The sequence below is a fragment of the Bidens hawaiensis genome, unplaced genomic scaffold (genome assembly GCF_021521415.1).
Source record: "Bidens hawaiensis isolate Kalapana, Puna unplaced genomic scaffold, B.hawaiensis_p1.1 tig00080271_1, whole genome shotgun sequence".
Lineage (NCBI taxonomy): Eukaryota > Viridiplantae > Streptophyta > Magnoliopsida > Asterales > Asteraceae > Bidens > Bidens hawaiensis.
Window position 1 is genome coordinate 3,017 of NW_027503670.1, and position 16,988 is coordinate 20,004.

Below are 16,988 nucleotides of genomic sequence, written 5' to 3' on the forward strand. Positions count from 1 at the left end.
AATGATAGAGACGATGATCCCAATGCATCGAAAGGTGCAGGTGGTGAGTTGCCAAGAACTACTCAAGCTCTTGGGACTTCCACGGCTCAGGGGGAGTCTGCAGGTGCGGCTGGCAGTTCTGGTGGTGATGAAGTGGTGATGGTTGATGATGAAGAAATGGGAGATGATGTGATTGACGCTTTGAAAGAATTAGATGATGATATGTTTAGTGATGATGTGTTGTTTGATGATGATGTATTGCCAGTCGAAGAGATTGAAAAGATTGGTGCTCAGATTGTGATTGAAGAAGCTGTTGAAGAGAATGTGGAGCATGACATTCCAGGTGTGGAGAGAGCAGATATGGGTAATGAGACAGTAATCGATGAGACTGAATGGGAAGAGCAGCCTAGGTGGAAGGAAGGCTATGCTCAGTGGTTCGTCAAAACGAAGAAACCGGCGATCCCTATAATGTTTAAGAAGAGTTACAATATTAAAGGCTATGCTGAAGCGAAGAAAGGGATTATTTGCTGGATCTATGATGAGCAGTTGAAGCTCTTTGTGATTAAACGGTATGACGGCGTTCAGTATTTTAAAAGAATGTTAAGGTCGTTGAATACACTGCCGGAATGTGAAGTGAAAGACTTAGCCAGATTGGGGTTAATCAATCGGAGTGACGATAATATGGCTAGAGTTATTTGGAAAATTGTATGGAGAGAGAGTATAAAGAGAAGAAGTTTGAGCTGTTGAAACCGCAGAAGGGAAAACTTGTTGAAGACAAGGATAGAGGTTTGAGAGCTGATGGAAAACCTTGGATGGTCATGAAGTATAAACCGATCCGGTGTTTGAAAGAAGTACCGATGAAGCTTATGCCCAAGGATGTGCTTAAAGACCTAAAGTGGTGGTTTGTGGATTGTGAGACAGCAGAGGCAGTGATGGAAGACGAGGATGAACAAGAGCTCCTAAGAGTTTACGATCCGATGCATTTGGTAAACTTATCGCAAGCTGATCTGCAGGTGCTCAATGAGAAGAAAATCTTTTATATTCCTGCTTTGAAGGACGAAGCGAGGAAGTATCAAAGAGTTGTGTCAGTTTGTGTTAGAGAAGGAGTGCATGCGTGAAGATACAAGGTTGAAGATTACAAGACAAGTGCTTAAAGATCAAGATATGAAGCTACTGCCAAGGGGGAGTCTGTTGGTGCATAATGTCAGTAGTTCATAGTCTAGTGTCTGTAATCGAGTCTGTAATGTTTAATTATGTTTTGTATGTTTAAGCGAAGTTACTGACAAGTTCGCTTAACAGGCGAACTTGTTAGTCAAGCGAAGTTATGATAATCACTTTCCTCCTTCGCTCAGAACCTCCTTCGCGAACTTGTCTAGGGTACTCTCAATGATAGTCTAGGGTACTCTCAATGATAATCATAGTCTAGGGTACAGAGAGTTATGATTAACAAGTTCGCCTAGACTAGGGTACCCTAGACTAGGGTACTCTCAATGATAATCACTTTCCTCCTTCGCCTGTTAAGCGAACTTGTCTAGAGTACCCTAGACTAGGGTACAGAGAGTTATGATTAACAAGTTCGCCTGTTAAGCGAACTTGTCAGTAACTTCGCTTAAACATACAAAACATAATTAAACATTACAGACTCGATTACAGACACTAGACTATGAACTACTGACATTATGCACCAACAGTGTTTGACCTCAACATTACAGTTCTTATTATATAAAGAATCTAGCGACTTCAGTCTTCGATCCCAAACATGCAAACTGATTGTGAGGGAATGTCTCAAACGATTAAGTTCAAAAATATCGATTTCAGTCTCACATTCTTCAGCACATGAATTAAGCAGACCCTATATCAAGAATCAAAAGACGAGCGGTAATTAATAAACAAAAAACAAGAAAAAAAACAAATCTTTTTTACTTTTTCAAGATCGGTTTTACTTACCATGTATACATCTCTTTCTTTGACTAAATCTTTTTTCAACTCCTCGATTTGTTTACTTAACTCACTTGTATCATCTTTACCAATACCAGAAATACCGTTCTGTCCAGTCTCGTGTAATAAATCAGATATCTCATTGTACAACACTTTTGTCTTGCTCAAAATCTCTACTACTTCTTTCTTTAACCAATCCTGTTGAACATGGCCACCGAACTGTAGTACGGATGGTGGCAAACTAACGGAAAGAATATCAATTGGAGAATACCGGAAAAACACAACCATATCACCCAAGCTGTATATGTCAAACGCAAGTTAAGTTAATCACATGCATAAAGTCATAAACACATGCATATGTACATATAATGTTAAAAGACGCTTTTACCCGTAGAAACGAAGGCAGTCTCTTTGCAGAGAATGACCGCAGCCCGCGATGCGATTAGCAGTTGCGTGATTTGAAAAACTAAGTTCCAAAAATTTCCCGAAAGAAAGACCCCATGCAGCATTAGACATAACCACCCCAGGGGTTGCGGGTGGGACCCCGTTTACAGGTGGACATCTGAGACACCTGTGCCACATCCATATCTTTCCATCTTTCTCCCCGGGTAGGTTCAGGGATGGAAGCCGTTTAACATTAATTGTTAAGTTCCCCTGTGGGTGAGTATAGCATATCACATGGGCTTCAGCTGGCTTGTTGCAAGATCGACATGATGATGTCTGAATGAAAAACCCGAATCAAATCCAACCGGAAAGTGATAGAACAATTAATATTATTATTAACAAAAGGATAAGGATATCATTAATATTAACTATACCTAATAATAATGATCATCTAGAAGGTCAAGGTTCAATCTCAAATTTTTTTGTTAATAAGTGCAGTTAAGGCAAAAAAAAATTGTATTATTTGTTACCTAATAAAAAATGGTAATCTTGAAGGGTAAAGGTTCGATTTTTTTTGTTAACAGACGTAGTTTAGGTAAAAAAAAAGGACAGAAAGAAAGAAAGAAAGAAACTGTCAAACTTTTACCTGATCGAAACGATAATCTTGAAGGGTAAAGGTTCAATCTTTTTGTTTATACATGCATGATACTCAAGATCTTGAAGGGTAAAGGTTCAACATTACATGCAATTGACACATATAACTTATATTTATTAATGTTACCTGATCAAAAAGATCATCTTGGAGGTACCTCCCGAGTGGTTTATCAAAGCATCCATAGAACTTTATACGCAGAAGTCTCGATCTTTCACATACGTTACCATTTAACACACATCGGTTAGAAAACGAAACTAAAATGCTCTGATTATTATTATCCGTTGCTGAATAATATTCATTTGAGTCGTCAGTTACTTCAGTTCTTTCGGTTGATTCACATGACGTTGTTGCTTCGAAGACAGCAGCGGTAGATACAACAGCTCCATTCATTGTCATATCATCAACAGCAACATCATGGTCATCAGGCTTGGGGAGGTCGGTGATTTCCGAGGGCGTTATCATCAATTTAGGTAAAGTAGCACCCTCGTCTGCCAGGAAAGATGTCTCTAGTGATAAATGATAAGCAGCAAAGACCGGCATACTGAACAACATGTTTGACTTTCTTTAGTTCTTCATGGCATGACCCTTTTAGCAAGACCTACAAAACCAAAAAAAAAAAAAAGATAATGGTCAAAATCAAGAAAAAGTGAATGTTACTATTGAATGGGTTGATTTGGGGTTAACTTTAATATTTGTGAAAACGGGTCGTTTGGAGAGTTAACAATTTTACCGTGCAACCTAACCGCCTGGGGCAACTATCGAAAAACATCAATGTCTTGGATGGTTTCTTGGTGAACTGAGTGGCGGCTTCATGGTGTTCGGTGAACTTTTCCAGTCGAAATAGCTCGCATTGGCCCAAACGCGTGGTGGTGATCTTATCCATAGATGGAGTTATAGAAGTGCCTGTACACCTGGCAATACGCTCCAGTAAAGGCCGTTTGACATTTGAAACCAATGAGATCTCTTTGGCTAAAAGATACTCTTGTGCATACGGAGATACACTCTTTTCTACCAGTAGCACGTTTGGACAACGCGCCCCTATTTTTGAAACAATCATCTTCAAATGATCAATTTCCTGTTTTAGCATTAAGTTCATTAACTAAAGTTACTTTCTTCAAACTTTGAAAAAATTTAACAATGAAATATTGTGATTTTCATGAAATACAGAGAATATAAGCAAAAATAACCTGCTGCAGTAGCGTCTCCATAGAAGCTAGCTGATTTTGAGCCCGTTGATACTCGAGGGCCCCGCCTAATATAAGCAATCTAGGGTTCTTGTACTGGGAAGTCATGCTTTTGTGTTTTATATTTTTCGTACAAACTACTCCTTTAACAAACATGCTGCATAGAACGATAGAAAGAAAAACAGAAGAAAAGTTTAATCGCCATGTCATATTTTTATTTGAAGAAGGAATCAAACTTCAAGAATATTATTTTGTCGGTAACTCGGTACCTTTCATTTGGGCTTCCCGAAGCTATACATTTAATCTTCACATAATCACCAGGATCCATGCTGCCACCTCTGCTAGTATCCGGTTTCACAAAGTTAGCAGCTTGCCATGCTAAAGACGTAATAACATCAAGCCAATCATCTGCCGCCACGTATGCAGATTGCAATAGTTGAGATACAAGAGCCCTAAAATGACCCTGAACTACATTTTCCAGAGGCTTTTTAAGCTCGAAACTTTTGTCGCTTTCTGAAAGAACACTCATAAGCGTATCACTAGATGAAAAAACATCACCCACGGGTCCCATTTCATCATCATCGTCAGCATACGAGAAGAAACCGGCTTCTTCATCGTGTAATGGCAGAGGATACCAAATAAGACCGTTGTTTTCAAAATCTAACGGCTCGTATGGGTCCCTAAATGTTGGTGAATCATCACTAGTGGTTCTATTATCAGGTTCTTGGGTCCCGCTTTGGTGGCTTTCTAAAACAGTCACCAACGGTTTGTGGTCAATACGACCATCGGTTATAGGCCTAGGAGTTCCCTGGTCATCGGGCTGTACAGAATAGCTAAGTCTAGTGGAAGTAAAGTGGGCCCTACATGGGCCGTCTGATGGGCTCGAACCAGCAGATGTTAAATTGTGAAATTCATGTCTAGTGTTGGCACTACCGGAATCAACGTCTGAGGTGTCAAGATTATACGGGCTGATGATGTTTTTCGAAGAATATTCTCCTTCGTCTTCGTCACTCCTGCCATCAAGCAGAATAACGTAATCAAATAATTAGTTGTTAATAAGTTGATCAACAAAAGTCAAAACCGGTTTATGATCGGTTTCTGTTCGTGTTGAAACCAGTTTCTTGACTGGTTTACGATCGGTTTCGGTTCAGATTTTGATCGGTTTTGGCCCGGTTTTGGTTCGGTTAACCGGTTTTGGTGGAGAAAATTACAAACCGGTTCCGAGCCTACGATTTCAATCGGTTCCAAACCGGTTTCTGCATAACCGCTTCCAACCGGTTCGGTTTCGGTTCGGTTAACCGGTTTATTTGCCCACCTCTATCTAAAGAAGTAGTTCAGGAGTTACATATGTTTTTCAATGACTTATAATATTCATGATTAATTACATAATACCATCAAACTGTTAATAGTTAGAAACTTAGAAACCATGATCCAATCATAATACACATAAAATAATTAAACAATAAAACAAATCAAAAAATATCAAAATCAACAAAAAAATAAAATTAACATAAAAATTTGAGCATCAAAAATTCAAAATCATTTGATTCAAATATACACACAAAAAAAAAGTACCTGCTCGTGGAGCAACAAACGGACACTGCTTCAAGAGATGATCCGTCAAATCTCTCACTCGAATAATCTGATGACGGTGAATCACAAGGATGTATCTTATGACTAAACTTGCCCCCAAACTTCTGCTTAACCTCAACCCCACCACAAAACTTGCACGATCCGACACCAAGCTTTATCATCAACAACAACAAACAAACCGTGTCCTCGCACACAGCTCTCGCAAAACAACCGGCTACACTTCCGACAACCGCAAGACTCCGAAACTCTCACTCCACATTCACAACATATAAGTTGACCAACATTATCCATGTTGACTTCACCAGACATAGAATTTGCATCACTTGTTCCCCAATAAATTAAAGTTACAAACTTTATCATCAGATATTAAAACTCACCCAATTCTTGTTATAATAATAATAATAATATCCTATATTATTAATTTCCTATGTCAATAAACTAAAAAAATAAATGATTTAAGGAACAAAAAAGTCTCCTTTAAATCATAAATATTATATACACACATACAACACAAATTATTATACAAAACCCTAAAGTACCAAACCCTAGATACCCGATTCCAGAATCTCATCAATATTTGAAGCTCTGAAACTCAAATTGAACATTAAATAGACAAGACCCACAAGTTAATTGCTTCAATTGACGTAAAGATTTGTGATTCGAACACGAAGAACTCACACTGAGCTTCAAATTCATCAAAATTGAAGTACGGAATCGAAAAATTGAGCAGATTGTAATGAAATTGATGAAGTGGAGTGTGAAATTAACCGATTAAAGAGGTTCAATTTCGTTCAAACAGAGGAAATTAGGTTTTTTTTTTTGCAATTGATATTAAGCTTCAATATAATCAAAATTGAAGAACTAAAACAATCAATTGAGCAGATTATGACAAGATTGAAGATGTGGGGTATGGATTCAACAGATTAAAGAGGTTTAATTTCATCAAAATCATCAAAACAGAGGAAATTGGGGGGGGGGGGGGGTTTGCAACTTCAAATTCATCAAAAGTGAAGTTCAGAATCAAACAATTGAGCAAATTAAAGCAGAATTGAAGAACTAGAGTACTAAATAAACTTATTAAAGAAGAAATTAGGGTTTGCAAGTCCATATGAAGTTGAAACTTTATGTGTTTGCTTTACCGAAAGTAGCGGTAGTGCTTTCATTTTCAGTACTCTGAAACTGTATTTAAAATTGTAGAGTCATTATATTATACACACACATAATAATAATAATAATAATAATAATAATAATAATATATTATTATTATGTAAAGGGTGACGAGAATGAGAAGTGTGAGAATTGTGGATACACCAAAAATCCCTAAAAAAATTCGAAAGAAAATAACGTAAGAATCATAACCAAATAAATATATAAATAATGAAAAAATTTAAAAACTAAAATATTTCCCTCGTCATTCCCATTCCAAAAAAAAAACGACGAAAAGACACGATGCCGAGAAAAAAAAGACACAATGCCGAAAATGAATAAACAACACAATGATAAACAAAAAAAAACAATAGATCGTAAAATATAGCACGACGCCGAACAAAATATGACAAAATGTTGAATATTATAATACAATATCAAGAAAAAAAAAGACACAATTAATGAGGAAAATAAACACAAAACACAAAGATAAACAAAAAGTCACAATGATCTTTTTCACTCAATATTGTATATTTTTCGAGTTTTTTAAATTTTTTTGAGAGCGAGGAAGACGACGAAACATTTTTTGTGTTTTTACATTTTTTGTTTTTGTATTAAAATTTAAGTTATGATTTTTTTTAATTAATTTTTCATTATTTTTTTATGATTTTTTTTGTGTAACAATTCTTTTCATTTTTGTCATCATTATTACTGTATTTAGTACACGCTAATTAGATTTATGTCTCTGTTTGGACTGTCTTAATCACTATCTAATCTAAGGAGAATCTTTGACAGGAGTTTCTAATGGCCCACCATTGTTTCACTTTTTGAATATTATTTTACTTAAAACCCCCTCAAGTGTTTGACAAGTTATTTATGTCACCATTTATCTCTAGATGAGTTACAGTTAAGGGTAGTAGAGGCGTTTCTGGGTATTCCTTTGCGGGTAGGCTTTGTCGAGCGGGTACACCATCGCCAGCTAAGCGGGTATTTGTTGAAACCATGTTAAGTGGGTTATAGTAACCGAGAAAAGACGAGGAGAGAGAGAGAGAATTGTGAAATGTGTTGGTGTCTGGAGAGGAAAGAGGTAGACAAATGGTTAGACAGGTAGGTGATAACACAGCTTATGATAATGCATGCTCGACGGGTACCTTCGGTTTGCAATGAGTTGTCTAAGGGGTGTTGGATGTTAGTCAAGTTTCTAAGAGGAACGCTTCGTCCCCCCCCCCCCCCTAATAGTTAAATAAAAGGGTTGCGCGTAAACAAGCAAGATAGAGCATAAGCTTAAGCCAGCGAGCCAGTATGAGCTTGCTAAGTGAAGCTAGGATCCCAAGCTTGAGCTTGAGATCGTTTAAGCTCAGCTTAATTCAAGTTTTCTGCAAGCATATCTCGAGTAGCTCGTGAGGCTTTTATTTAAACCTCTAACAGCATTTCTGGAATATGTAACATAATCCACGTTAACTTGGTGGTTTTGATAGTTGATTTGTGTCATTGAGTAATTGCTCGTAGATAGCTTGATGAAAAGATTATAATTTTTTTATTTTTAATGTAGTTTTCAGTATTTAAAAGTTATTGTGTATGAGTTTGACTAACAATATAATCTTGCCTGGTGGTTATGTATTTTTACCATATCGGTGAGGTTATATACCAGAGTGTTCGTAGCTGGTGGTATTGAAGTGTGTGTGTATGGTGATGTCGCTCCCTGAAAGATTACAGGGTTCTGAGTCCCATTATATAGATTTAGAAGTAAGATTAAATGGGTGTGCATTTATAGTTATAAAACAATTCAATGTGATGTTATATGAAATTAACTTCCTTTTTTTTTAATTCTTACCACTTTTAGAGGCTTTTCTAGGTGATTGATGAATTTGGTATAGGATCATAACAAGAATGATTTATGTATATTTGTGTGACCTCTTTTGAGTTTAACTATATGGGTACTATGTATGGAACTTTTTAAGGATTTACATGTTACAGCTTACAACATGTGATCATCAAAAGGTTTGTTGGGTATACCTAGAGGTCTTGAACAATTTTGTTCATTTACAATTTTTATACACAATATAATTTGTAGTTTATTCACCTTGGGACATTTAAGTAAGTTAATTTTCATGTAAAATTGTTGTACTTGTGTGATACAGTCTACAAGTTAATTTTCAACAAGTATGGTTTACGTCTATTCAAAAATAACTTCTAACACATTTCTTTATGGCTACTAGATGTATTTTGTAAACCGTTTTTGTCAATACAACTGACTTTTTAACTTATTACTAATTATGCGCAAATTCGTTTGTTTTTTTGAACCTCTTGATGCTTCAAACTCGGATTCATATGATATGCACTAATAACATTGAGTTGCAAATTACTTAAAACAACTCATTGAGTGACTAAATGTTTGTTTGTGCACTATGGTATATAAATGTTTAGGCCTTTAACTTAAATTATAAATACTTGAGGCCCTTAATTCTCAAAACAACCTTTAAGAGTACATGAGGCCCTACACAGAATTAAAGGTAATCTGGTTGTCCAGTCATTGACACGTAGCTTTGATTTGTTTGATTACCCCTCATTGATTTTATTGCTAAGGCTGAGGGGTGTGGGGCTTCAAGGGGGGCGCTAGAGCTCCTACGCTCGCGCCCCCAGGCGCTAACACCACACCACCGGGGCGCTAGCGGGGCGCGAGCACGAAAAATCATGTAGGCGTGAGTGGAATAGCGGCAGAAGAAGAGAGAGTAAAGTGGCACAGGGGAGTGTGCAAAGAGCCGTTGGACATATACAAAGAGCCGTTGGGCTCTTATTTAATTAAAAAAAAAACGTTTTTTCATCTATAAAATACCCCATTTCACTCATATCAATCACCACAACTTCAAAATAAAACCCAAAATCAACCCATCTTCCCAACTTTTTTTTAAAAAAATGGCTGGAAATTGGTACCAAAACCTAGATTCAGATTATATTGACGACGATTTATGGTCGTCACCGCACCAACCGATGTTTTATTCGGAGCCGCAAGAATCATCCGGCTTTCAACCATCCAACACACAACCGTCTCCTAACTTTGTTGTTCCGGAGACACAAGAATCACACGGTGAAGCTACGGAACCAAAAAGACGCGTCCACCGCAAAAAACAACTTGCAACGGACGGGTCGGGACCGGCTTCGACTCCGAGGACGAAACGGAAAACCACTTCGTGGTCATCGGATGAGAAGGAAGCCTTGTGTCGGGCTTGGATAGTCATTTCTGAGGATCGGCGTTGCGGTAATTGTTTTAACGTTTTTAAAAATGATTTTTAATAAAAAAGTTAAATGGAAATCTAATTTATTTATTCATTTTGCAGCCGACTACCAAAAGAGCAAGATTTTTCGGACAAAGGTTAGGGAGACGTTCTATACGCTCGTTGGGAGTACAGAGCGGAACGCCGATATGATTTCGGGTCGGTGGTCCGAAATCAGAAAATTTGTCGGCTTGTTTACTAATCTTTTCAACAGGAACAGCGGTCGTATGAGACCAAGTGGCAGTGATGATTTGGCGGTTTACAATTTCACGGTCGAAGAGTGGAAGCATGAGTGTTTGCGGAGGTATGGGACGGTGAAGACGTGGGACGATTTAAAGTTGTGGGAGAGGTTGAAAAGGTGTTCCAAGTGGGTTGAGCTGGTGGCGCCGGACGTTGATGCGGAAGTACGGCCGAAACGGACTAAAACTAGTTCGTCTGGAGCGTATAGCACTTCAATCGGGTCGGATTGCCGCGTTGGATTCGACCTAAACATTGCGGAGGAGGAAACGTCTTCACCGCCGAGGAGGCGGCCATTGGAAAGGGACGCCAAGGGGAAAAAAACCGGCTGAGGGGGAAGCCGTAAACATCGCCAATCTTGTTGAATCCCTCAATAAATTCAACAAAACCATGGAGGTGGTCTCTAATGACAAAAAGGAAAAAAGTCGAATGAGAGATTTGGACTTCCTTACTAAAGACTTCAGTAACCTAAATCCGGTCGATCAAATGCTAATGGAAAAGCAAAAGGAACGTATCCGAAAGAGGTTGATCGAAGAAGACCAAGCCGAAGAATAAGAATAATGTTTTTTTAGTACTTTAATTTTTATTTTATTTTTAGATATTAATGTGTTTTTTTTATTAATGTGTGTTTTTTTTTAATAATTTATGAGTTTTTTTAATATTATGTTTTTTGAATATATTTATAAAAAAATAAAAAAAAAATTCGCTGGAGCCCCTGCTGGAGCCCCTCCACACCAGGGCCTGGGGCTCCAACGGGGGCTCCAACACCCCCCTTATCCAGTTTCTTTCTCTGCCACACGTCATAATATTATTGGCTGGAGCCCCCACTAAAGTCCCCATTAGAGCCCCTCACACCCCTCAGCCTAATCGATTACTTTTTTTGAATTATAAAAAGTTTATTAACTAGAATATCGAGGGGGGGGGGTTATGGTTCGGTTTGCTCATTATTTGTTAGTCTCAACCATATTAACCAATTAGTTTTCGGTTGTTAGCTTGATTTTTCTGTTTGGTTCAATTAATAATAAAAATCAAACTTAGGTTAAAAAAATTTCTTTAAAAATACAAGAAATTGATACATAAATACATGAAATAAATGTATAAATATATAAGGTAGAGATATAAATATATGAAATTGAGGTAAAAATAATGAAATGATGGTATAAAACATGAAGTTGATGTATGAAAGCTAGAGTTATATGAAAATGATTGGTTCGTTCGGTATATCTCACCTTCACAATGTTTCTTGAAAGTATATAAAATCGAGTAAGCTTTTGTAGGAACTAGTCTCCGATCATTTTTATAAAAAAAAAATTGTTGTTAAAATAGGGTATTCTAATATTTTTTTAAATGAATTATTACTCATGAAGTTAAAATATTTATCATCGTTATTGATGCTAATAATATTAATGTATTCATAAAGTTAATTATTTAATTATTTTTGTTAAAATTAAATTGTATTACCTTTCTTATATATAATTATTTGTAAGGTATTATTATCTCACAGCTGATGATGAAATAATTTGATATACTTATTATATTATGCTACAGATGTTTGTTCCAAAGTTATAATAAATTTTTAATAGTTTGTATTTTTAGTTTGTTTGATTTAGGTTTAAGTAAAAAATGCATAATTTAGGTGTTTAGTTAATAAAATGTTGCACAAGTTGAAGTTAATATAGAAATTAATGAAGTTACGAAACCCGTAATTTATTTAATTTCTTTGAGAGAACGATGGTAAAAACGAATATTCTCGTGTGCACATGTATGCTTAAGCCTTAACAAACGAACCGACATTCATGTTGGCTATTAACCTTGGTAAGCACATGGTTGAGTATTTTGGTTTCTCAAAACAGGACCACGTTAGGTTTAAGTTTTGATCATGTTGAAGTTAGTTTACATAATTCAGTTGGATCAACCATAAAAGTGTTTCACTAGATCAAATCATCAACATTCATTATGAATAATATATCAATTTTAGAATTTAAACCTTTTACATTTTCAATCTTTTGATAGTTATTATCATTTTTTTTATTTTGTTCACTAATTTTAAAATGTGTTCACATTGACACATGTATTATGTTTTTATTTGCAACTCCTTTTATAATATAAAGTAATAAAGTATAATTGCATAAACTAATATAATTTTTAAGGATTGTACGGAATATTTAGGCTCCCATCAACTTGTTAATGATTTGTTGAGAAAATCCACTGAAATGCACATGGTGAACCTTTTTCTTTCTCCAACATAAGTGCATAACACTAGAATAAAACTCAATTTATTTTGTTTATTAATGGATTGTTTGATAGCTTTTAATGATTTTATAAATGACTAAATGAAATAGTGATCGTTTTGTATTATAATGACACATCTGAATCAATCAACAAACTTCTAATCATTAATCTTCAAAAGGACGTTGAAAGAAAATTTTATCACTTTGTCCTTTCACATGTGTTCATAATCACCTTTTGTTTGCCACTCACGCACCACATCGTCGACCCACAATCCACCGACACCTCCTCCACTATCGATCACCACCACATCGGCACACTCAGCAATGACTCAATACCTATTGGTTCAAAGTCTTTTAACTATTCAGACATTTTACTGATTCAGCGTTTACTGAGGCAAAGGTTGCCAAACGTTCCTAAGACATGTAGGAAACTTGTTACATTATATAAAAATGGTTTCATTTATTTTTATCATAAGTGAACTTTTATGATAGGTGAAAATAATGACTTGCTATGTGTGTTAACAGAATAATAATGTGTTTTACTGTTTTAATCAGGGAAACAATTAAAATCATTATAGAAGATATTTTTGGTGTTTGACAATACCTAGACAAGAAACATGACTAAGTCAATAATAAAATTATGAATTTGATAAATTGTAGAAGAATCTAAATACCGAAAGTTATTCAATTATTTTTATCAATCCATCAAAATTTGACATGATCTTTAATTCTTTGTTGTTATTTTATATGTTTCATGTAATAACTTATTAAAAAAAAATGAAAGTCATCTCCCTTTCTATGTTGATTAATCAAATAATACAACTTTTTATAGATTAAAAGAATAAATCCATGCCCACAACTAACCACAATAAAACATAAAAAATATAAATAAACTAAAAATAATAAAAAGACTACCAAAAACCAAATAGGATTGATCCTTATCTAAATCCAAGTCATCAAATGAGACTTTTAAATGGGGTTTCATTTATATACCAATGTTTTTATAGCATGAAAGGTCACAAGAAGTAATATATGTATAGGTTATGCTACATATATACAGACACTTGTGATGTATGATGTATGAAAATTGCAAAGGTGGGGAAGATATATTTTGATATTTCTTTTGATATTTCTTGAAACTTCTGTGTTGGGGTGTTCACGAATCGAGTCGAACCAAACACACGCCTGTTCATACTTGATTTGGTTTAAAACTGAGCCGAACCAAATAATTTGAATTTAAAGAAACGAGCGATGTGCTTATGCTTTGGTTTGGTTTGAAACCGAGCATATTGGTTCAGTTAGGTTTCGTACAATGTTTTCGATTTTAAATTTATAGAACTTCAAATTATCACTAATTCAAGACTTACAACTCCAAATTGTTAGACGTCAAACTCAAAAATGTGTAAAATTTAAAGTTAACAAGAAAACAAATATAAAGCGAGCGGACTGAATTTAAAACTGAACTTTGAAGTTAACACAAAAAAGAGAGTATAAAAAACTTAAAACAAAATTGTATACTCTTTTTAATATATAGATAAATATATATACATATATATATATACAAACAGTAAACTAAAAAAATCATTCAAGCAAAACAAACCTGACTGAACCAAGTGAGATTTTGCTCGAGTTTGCCTCGTTTTCAAATCCAACTGAGCCAATTGGCTTATTTCCAAATGAACGACAAGCAGTTTAGACGGCTCTACCATGTGCTCATTTGATTATCAATAACAAATAATAAAATTGATAATGCTAAAAGTTTAATATTAATTAGTAGTTTTTTTATTATATTGCACGAACTTGGTAGCTTCGGTTGAGCTTTCGGTTTGGTAAGAAAATGGCATCTTTGATTGGTTTATGTGTGCCGAAATAATGAAGGGTCAATTTCATGTTCAATTGTCTTTTTTTTTCCTTAGACCAAACGTAGTGATGGAGGAAAAACGCTTCTCTCCTTCTCCATTGATCCACAATCTTCTGGCCCCACCTTCTTCTAACATCTAACGTGTTGTACAAAACGTTCGGAGACAATTTCGCCCTCAAAACACCCCCAAAACGCACCAGAGGCGGTGTACCTGGGGGTTTTGCCCCCCCCCCCCCCCTCCAAAACGCCCCATTATGGAGCGCCTTGGTGTTTCAATCTTTTGTCTTCAATATGCACACATTAAACAAACAAACATTATACTAACATTAATAGGGTAGGTGAGACATGCGTTTATGTTTATACGTTTAAAAAAACAAACTTGTGATTATATTCGCTTATTTATTGTATGAAAGGAAACATCATGTTGAACAATTCATTGGATGATTGGTTACTCGTTAATATTTTTATGTTTTATTTTTTGTTTTTTTAAAGCATAATTATAAAAAGAAACAAAATCTAATAAAATGCTAGGACAAGAAAAAAAATTGCATGTATAATAATATAGGTCCTTAAGCCACTTGATTTTATAAATTTTGCATTTCCAATTCCTATTGCTATACCCAAGGAAAAAAAATGTAAAATATTATCAAAGATCGTTTGTTTGATGTGACGGTTCTTCTTGAATGCCAAGTCATTTCTGAATCTTCATAAAACCCACCAAAAGACACATATTATCAACCCGATCAAGTATTTCTTATGATTTTAAATATTTTTAAACACAACGCAAATTGTGTTTGCAATACTTATGTGAGGAATAAAACATGAAGTGAACAAAAAAATTAAAAGTGAAATAAATTTCGCACGAATTTTTACTACATCATTAGTTTTAATTTATTATGGTAGGTTTAAAGTCATAAAGGACCAACTTTTTCTTCAAACGTACGATGTGCTATTATTATTTAGGTTCACTGAATCAAATAAAGACTGAAATAAAATTTAATACATTTTATAACTTTTGGTCACTGTGTTAAATTTGTCAAACATAGAGAAAACTACTCGAATCTAGTTTTTACTATTTTTTTCTCTTAATCACTTGAAGACCATTATGTTGGAAATAAGGCACCGATAATCAAACACGAGAATACACAATTTGAATAAGTTGTTCGGCTATTTACTTTACGATAAAACTAAAAACTTTGACTCACATATAAACCATTAACCCTACCAAGCTATCTTATTTTATCTTATCTTCTCTTACTCTACTAATAAACAAAAATAAAAATGATGATGTATCATAACCATATTAAATCTTAATTTATAATCTCTATTCTCCTTAATCCATGTTATCAATGAGTCATGGGTTAAAATCATTTTGGCAATTGGGTTATAAAATAATCAATTTTTCATTCTAATCTTCCAATATTTCATGTCATTCATACTAGCCGTTAATGGGTTATAGGGCGAAACCATTTTGACAATTGGGTTATAAAATACTCAAGAAATTAAAATTAAAATATTGATTGAAGATCAAATAAGTAAAAATATAAAAAAGAAGTAGAAAATAGTAAAGAACAATTTTTTTAAGTTGTTTTGTTCCTTCGATATCTAGTTTCTTTTCATGAACATTATATGTTGCATTTTATGGTAACTAGCAGACATGGTTAAAATTTGTTTATATTAGATGACAATTTGAATACTTGTGATAAAACAACAAATGTCGTATATAAAGAGATTTTATCAAATTTATAAATTTAAGATTCCAGACTTCTCATTGTTTATAACATACATTTCATTTCTTTTTTACCTTTAATTTTTGTTCAGTTATTTCAAATAGCAAAACTTATTTTATTTGTTATTTGACATATCCCGTGTAATACACGGGTTCAAAAGCTAATTTATACTAAACTCAAAACCAAAACAAACCAGACTCAAAACACTTTTAAAGTTATTATAATAAACTCGGTAAACATAATAGCTTTAAACAACTAGATAAACTTAAATAAGCAACTCAAACTCAAACTCTAATACTTTAAAACTTTATCTGAATTTAGCCATTTCTCTCTTAATCACTTGAAGACCACCCGTTTAGAGTAAGCTGTGCTCAGCCAAATCCGACTACTTATCAAAACACTGAGAGTTAGTTCGGCATTGATGGTATTTCGTTTTCACTTTTTCTTTCTAATTATATAACAATAATGCTTGACAAAATGGGTTCATGTATCATCATTTTCTTGACAATGTCACATAACTCATGTTTTATATTCATACTATTTCACCTTTAATTTACTTCACAACTCAATGAATGAATCTAAACTGTTTTATGAATTAAGTATTAAGAAATAATTATCCACACGTTTTTTTCATTAGAAGAAGAAAATTGGTTTTGTAAGGTGTATTTTGAGACACTTTGTGCTCATTTTGTCTCATGCTTTACAAGTATTGTGCATATTAGTATTTTCAATTTTCATGTACAATTAGTTGTGGAGTCCATGCCATGTGACCATG

General features: G+C 34.6%; 1 pseudogene across 1 annotated transcript; it reads right to left on the reverse strand.

Moving 5' to 3' along the window:
- Nucleotides 1-1,668: 1,668 nt before the first annotated feature.
- On the reverse strand, nt 1,669-6,066 carry LOC143607200 (putative 1-phosphatidylinositol-3-phosphate 5-kinase FAB1C; annotated as a pseudogene). The gene is made up of 8 exons (XR_013148905.1): nt 5,716-6,066; nt 4,410-5,153; nt 4,144-4,297; nt 3,687-4,031; nt 3,083-3,554; nt 2,306-2,637; nt 1,927-2,215; nt 1,669-1,831 (listed from the first exon to the last, which is right to left on the reverse strand). The product of XR_013148905.1 is annotated as a putative 1-phosphatidylinositol-3-phosphate 5-kinase FAB1C (transcript).
- Nucleotides 6,067-16,988: the final 10,922 nt, after the last annotated feature.